Source organism: Puntigrus tetrazona, chromosome 2 (assembly GCF_018831695.1).
Source record: "Puntigrus tetrazona isolate hp1 chromosome 2, ASM1883169v1, whole genome shotgun sequence".
Taxonomy (NCBI): domain Eukaryota; kingdom Metazoa; phylum Chordata; class Actinopteri; order Cypriniformes; family Cyprinidae; genus Puntigrus; species Puntigrus tetrazona.
Window position 1 is genome coordinate 4,053,483 of NC_056700.1, and position 6,875 is coordinate 4,060,357.

The 6,875-nt window shown below is 43.3% G+C and overlaps 1 protein-coding gene across 8 annotated transcripts in view; it reads left to right on the top strand.

The window, feature by feature from the left end:
- Nucleotides 1–541: 541 nt before the first annotated feature.
- Nucleotides 542–6,875, top strand: part of LOC122323258 (adhesion G protein-coupled receptor L2-like) — a 95,764-nt gene continuing 89,430 nt past the window's right edge. For 2 of the 8 annotated variants that reach the window (XM_043216955.1, XM_043216993.1), the window contains exon 1: nucleotides 551–1,150. The gene's annotated coding sequence lies outside the window, so the exon portion shown is untranslated. Of the gene's footprint in view, nucleotides 1,151–6,875 lie in introns of all 8 variants that reach the window. The other 6 variants (XM_043216974.1, XM_043216964.1, XM_043216985.1 and 3 more) reach the window with 4 other exon arrangements.

The following is a 6,875-nucleotide window of genomic DNA, read 5'->3' on the forward strand; positions in this document are numbered from 1 at the left end:
TAGATATCATATTGCATGCTGGGAAACCACGCTTCATGATATTGAAAACGAATGACAGATTTTCTCTTTTGTTTTCAAATGGATAAAAAAACTAGTCATAACTTAACGTCTAATATGTGATCCTGTATGGCAAATAGAGATGCGTTTTTTTAATGCATTCGGTTTATTTGAAACTTATTTCAAAATCTGAAAACCAAAAACGCTGAGAAAATCACCTTCGAGCCGTCCAAATGAAGTTCTCAGCAATGACTATTATTCATTTCCGATATGTTTACAGTAGTGCTAAATATCTAACTTGGTCTTACTTAAAATCATAATGATTTTGGCATAAATTAAAAATACATTTTTGAGTAAATACGTGCTGTTTATGACCGCTTGTGTTCCAGGCTCACACACATATAGATGTAATCCAATACATTTACGTTACACTCATTTGTAAGGGATTGCAATGGCTGAGTATCCTAACCTCACCAGCTCTGAGAAGCGTTTCGGTGTTTTGGGGGAAGTCTGGTTTTATACCACCGTCCCGAGGCAAACTTTTGGCAGTGTTTGAACAGTTGTTGAGAGCAGAGCCTGGCGCGGGGTTTATGGCCCCTCGCGCGGGGCTGGGTTTGTAGGCCAGGTGCCGCTCCGCTCCGCTCCAGGCCGGGTTTTCCAGCGCGCCTCTGCAGTGAGACGCGCAGCCGGCTCGACGCGCAAAGCCGTCTCTCTGCTCCGGGATCGCGGCGCGCTTTCCGCAGCACCCGACGCCTGGAATTTGCTCAAGTTTTCGTCAAAAGCGCTTTTTCCCCCCTCGTCCGAGCGCGCGGCGGGGCGTTCAGAGGGAACCCGGTCGGGCCACCGCGGCGACGGAAGGGCGCGTGGCTCTGATTCGAACGCGCGTTCGTCGCGCTCTGCCCCGAACCGAGCGCTGCGTGGAGCGGGACGACTCCGGCTGCTGAAAACGGCGAAATGCTCCTTTTAAACGCGACCTGGGCGCTCGCTCGCCTCGCCTCTCCGTGTCCGTAGGCCTAATGCGGTTTGGTTCGTGGACCGCGCGGATCTGCGATCTACCTGAGCGCGCGATGAAAGTCTTTGTGCGCTGATTTAGAGGTGACTTAGAGAAGCCCTGGCTCTCGATTGCGTCGATACGTCTGCTGGGACTCGATCCGTGAGTATCGTTCACATTATCCACATCTCCGTTTTACGCACCGCGCGTCCGAATACCGCGTTTTTTTTTTTTTGCATTTCTACACATCCACGGACTCCGGGACGGAGAAGCGGCGCGACTGCGGGCTTTTAAAACAATCTCACTTAGCCTGCTACTTTTAAAAGATTTAATTTAAGGGCCGAAAGCACGCAGGGTCGCCCAGTTGCGCGTGCATTGTTAAAAAAAGGGCGCACTTTATCTTAGTAAGACATGTTTCTTTTCTTTAAAAAGAACAGGATGAGGGCCAGATGTGATTTTCGTAGGAGGCGATACATCATGCTTATCTGTCGTTGAATTATCTCTATAGGAGACATATAGAGACCTGTGTAATAAAAGCAGAATTGATGGTGCAAAAACACTGAGAGACGGTATAGTTTCTCAAACTATAGGTATAACAAAAAAACATATCTGTGTATGCATTATGTGATTGTCATGCCACATTGCCACCAGCATGCTATATAAAGGTTTCTGTAAATGAAAGGAATGTAGTAGTTTAACAGTGGCTGGTTGTGACTGCTTAAGAATAGTGATATTCTGGGACAAGCCCGGTTGAATTTGTGTTTGTTTGCCTTTTGAAGGTCCATGCACGGCGGCTAAATTAAGATCATTTTACCGCACATGCATTATTAACCGCGCTGTGAGCTGCTCGTGTCACAGTCACTCATGAGAAACACACTCACGGAGCTTGCGTTTGTCATTCGAGTCTATGAAAAGCAACCGACGGCGTGTCTTCAGCTGTGTGCCACATGCAGGCAAAAACGGTTCGGACCTGAAATAAATGGCGAAGCGGTTTCGCTCCAATTTGAATTCGGATTAGGCGTTCACACAGGACAATGAAAAAAAGAGCCGAAAGCAAGCTAAAAACGAGGGAAAGTTTTAATTCGGCAAGAATGCGGCCGCCTTCAGATACGTAAATCAATCCAAGCGGAAACCCGCGCAGTTTACGTTTGAAATGTTGGAGCCTGGGATCTGTGTTATGAGTCATTGTTTAGTGCTCGTTCATTTGAATGCAGAGAGGGAGCTCGCGTGAACAAATGCGCAGTTGTGGCGCGCTCCATTTGTTGTGCGTGTCTTTGGAGGAAGTGCCATCTCAGCTCGCATCAACTGCCTGTGATTTCCAGCGCTTCGTTTCCAAGCGCGCATTTACATGACAAAGCGGCCCCATCTCAATTGCTAAAAACTTGAGCCACCAGCACCCCTCCCGAAGCGTGGCTTTGAAACCTCACGAGTTCCACGGAGAACCTTTTAACATCTGTGGAACTCTTCCGTTCCATAAAAGACACTTTATGGTGGAAAAAGCCTCTTTGCTCTTTTAAATGTTCTGAAAAACGGTTCTTGTGACATCACTGCGAAAAAGGCCTCTCTTTAAAGTGCGTCCAGTCAATCAGGTTTTAAAATAATTTCCAAGCGCGATGCAATTTGTTTTGTTCTTCTGGTCGCTTGGCCGGTGAGAAATCCTTGAAGGCTGTGTATAAAACCCAGATCTCCGGGATTGCTTTTATTTTTTAAGTTATTTAATTTGGTCGTTTGCGGATTCCTAAAGCTTCTGCAGCACTCTTCGGCTGCTCCATCGAGATTTGCGGTCTCCAAAAAAAAAAATAAGTAAAAAAAATGCGATCTGTTACATTTTCACCAGTATAGTTCTCCCAAATTTCTTTGTGCAGTGCATTTCACAATGCACATAATTTCAAATGTTACTAATAAGCAACATATAGCACGTTTTATATAAAAGCAATCAGCAGTTGCTGCAGTAAAACACTGCGACTAAGCTACTAGACGTTACTTCCACCCAAAACTACAATAAATTCAAGCAAGATCAGTAACTTTTGTCCAAAGAAATCCTCTTTGAATCGACGTTTTTCAGTCGTTGGAGGAAACTTTGGTTGTGCTCAGGTTTTTATCTATATAGACAGTTTTAATAGCAGCGGTTGACCTGATTGATTCCCTTTCTGCAGTCCACGGGGATGATTAGTCTATTGATTGGATGTTTTGATCCTGATCGCGCTCTGTAACGCACACTCAATGCAGCTTCACACTCTTGCTGTCTTTCCTGAAAGGGAGCTGCTGTCAGAGTCGGTAGCTTTGTGGGCATTTCTCCCACACTTTGCACTTTTGTTCAAGTCCCGGCTTGCGGTCCTTTTCCCGCTCCCGTCACGTCGCACTGTCCTGTCAAAATAAAGCCAAAGAACGGCGAAATGCGCACGCATCGCTTCGACCGAGGCCGTTCAGAAGAGCGCCGCGCTTGAAAAGAGCATTCAGTGTATCGCGTTACACCGCCGGTTTCCTTTACCGCTATTTACCGACTCCATCCGCCAAAAGACTTTGTCTGTCGAAAGCAATAATGGCTCAAGAAGTCGGGGCGAAAGGCAGAAAGAGGTTAGTGCTCGGAGCTGCTGGAAAAAACGGTATGGAGCCGAGGAGCGGCGCATCTGGAAAAGTTCAGCGACGTTTGCGCAGTCGAAAAAAAAAATCCAGTCGGTGTGTTTCAATGCTGATCATTTTTAGTGCTTCAGGATCGTGACTCGACAGGGTTTACGTTTAAGTAGCTAACCGGTTTCTGAATGCGCTTCGGGTTCGTCTCGCTCCTTAAATTCGATGAACGGAGACCGATCTCTCGTTTGCCGAAGTTCCCACAGAAGCGATCCGGACGCTCAAGCGCTCGGCGTATCTCGTTTCTGCTGTCCTACAAAGTCTTGTTTCTGTCTCGCGTTACCGCTTAAACTGACACATGCAAGAAAGCTGCTATTAAGTGGTGTTATACAAAAAAAATAACATCCTGAAATGATATTTCTTGACTCACTCACGGAAGAAACGCTGTGACTCTGGTGGTAACCTTTCAAAAGATACTAATTTGTACTACAACGGTTTACCTTTAAGATGCAAGTATGCAACATTTAGAGTCAAATGAGGAACAAAGTGACAGCTTTTGTACCTTTTTTCTCTAGTAGTTTCTAATAATATTGCATGGTATGTCAAAAAAAAGTTACTCCATTAATAATGCATCGTCTAAAATATTTTCTTGTAGTAAAATTACAATATAGTGAGTCATAATGTCATATAATGCTGCATGCGTTAATCTTGTTGTATATACATTGTATTTGTTCGTTATTATTACAATACATTTTTATTATTATGCTGTGTAATAATTTGTGTGAACTTTAATACAAGCAGCAACCATCCTGCAAACCACGAAACGGACTGAAATGTGAGCATGACCTCAGATCGGTTCATCCCCGTTTAGTTTTGTTCTATCGCAACGCTTTTACTGTTAGGTTTAGAGTTACATTATTAAAAATGTCATATTTCCAAGCGAAGTGCTGTGTGAACCAATCCTTATTTCCGTCAGGAAAACGCGCAGGTTATGGAGAATATCAATAGCATAAGTGAGGGCCCTCATGAGGAGCCTATTACACAGAAACAGGGGTCAGTTAATTATGAGCTTGGATAGAAGACACTTTACGCAGAAATGAAAAATGTATGAGCTTGAAAGCTCACGCGATCGCGCTTCAGTTATTTAACATCTGAAGTCGAATCCAAACGTTTTCATAAAAAAGTAGCTTCATGCAATTGATATTAGTTTTAGGTGATTTATGCTTTTTCAGAAATCTTTGCTTGTGCAGATATTTACCTTTCGTTAAAAAAAAAAAACCCCGAAATGCAAAGAGATAACTCATCGAGAGCTGTTTGAGTGAAAACGATGAGAAATATTGATCGCCTAACAACGTTTTTCTTGTGAGCAAAGGCCAAATGCGGTGTTTTTAAAGAGAGCCCTGTCAAAAACCTCTCTTGTCTTGTTGTTAGACTGCTTTGTATTGCAAGAGGCAGAACAAAGCTCTACAGGTCAGATTTCTTTCTGATCCGGGGGAAAAAAAAGAGAGAAAAGAGGGAGCGAGCGCTCTAAAGCATGCCGCTAGAACGCCACAGATTCCTGTTTGCGTGGCCGTCGTCACTCAGCGATTCGCTAATGAAGGCTGAAACGCTGGAGAGGAAGAGAGCATGTTCCTGCAGAAGTGTTTCTCGGCAGCTAATCTGTGCGAAAACAGATGGGAGAGATGAAGAGAGATGGGAATGCTTTTGTTCGGGGATTCGTAAGTGACGGTCTCGCTCGGACTTGCTCGGAAAGACAGCCAATGGAGAAATTTTCACGGAGCAAGAGCCGAATGGGATTCTCGCTGGAAGTCGTCTGTGCTCTAGACGCGTGCAGGGACTCAAAGCAACCCTCAAAATGTGCGTATTCGTGAGAAATGGACGCGATCGGCAACAAAAAATCAGCCAGAATCGGCGTTTGGTGTCACTCGCCAGACCTTTTTTCCATTCATTCGATCAATTCCTGAGGACGCGATATAGTTTATGTGACGTGAATATGCCACCTGATGCACTTTTTTCGCATGAACTTTCATGAATGCCGATTTAATTCAGTCAACAGAAGCTAACGGATAAAGAAAATCTATTTAGGACGTTATTTTTAGACATCGTCGTCATCTAACAGTTCTGTAGCTGTGCAGATATATTAGAAGTAATTATTAATTGCTATTATTACGCAAGTTAAAATGATTATGAAGTGCTTCATGGTTCAGTAATACAATAATATAAATACATCAATTCATCAAATATTTAAATTCAGAAGTATTGGTGATAATTACTTTATATTTTAATTTAAAAACAATAACATCAACATTAATAATGATTAGAATTATTATTATTATTATTATTATTATCTCTATAAGATGTTTCCCCAGTACAGTACATATGTTTTTGAAGTTGTACATGCTTAAAACAACGCTCTCAGTGTATTAATATTTTACGCCTCAGTAGGGCTAATAAACTAAGTGAGATGAGCTTAGGAGATCACAAAGAAACATACACTTTTAGAAACAAAGGTACAAAAGCTGTCACCGGGCCGGTATTTTTTCAAAAGAGACGTGTTTGTACCTAAAGGGTCCGTTTTTGTTACCTTAAAGGTACATACTAGTACTTAAAGTGTACATTTTTAAATCTAATAGGTACAAAAGCGTTCCTTTTGAAAGAGGCGCCTCCCCAGTGATGGCTTTTGTACCTTTTTTTTTAAAAAAAGCAAGCTTTGGCTAATGATTTCATACCTTCTTCTCCTTCTAATCGGAAGATTGTAAGCCATTTACGTTTCCATCCACCGTTTTTTGATGGGAATTTTGCCACATCACATTAAAAAAACCGCTGGATGGGAACGCCGAGATGGACGCGAGCTCTAAAAATGAGCATAAAAAGACAAACACGCACAGCTGAGAAGGATAAACGTTTAATCCCACGTGAAAGTATGCGCGTAAACTGCGATGGAAATAGATTCCACCACGAGCATCAAAAAAGTCACGGGATAACTCGACTAACTCATTGCACGGCGTCTGAGATGTTGTTTTGCTTGTTCTGAAACGCCAGAGCAAAGTCTGTCATCAAAGTATTTAATTGCCTCCCAGACTGTTCCCAGCCCTGCTCCGAAAGAAATGACCACATGCGTCTGATCTCTCTGATGTGCAAGAAACGAGTTACTCAGTCGCTGCATCTACTTTTTCTTGTGGCGGTTTATCAGTTTATGGCTAATGTTTTTTGTGATACTCCGGAGTGGAATCCCGGGCTCCGCTCGGAAACGGCTGTTGTGTGTCGAGTGGGTCCGTGTTAGACGCGTGGACACATGAGCCGTGTTTTAAGCACA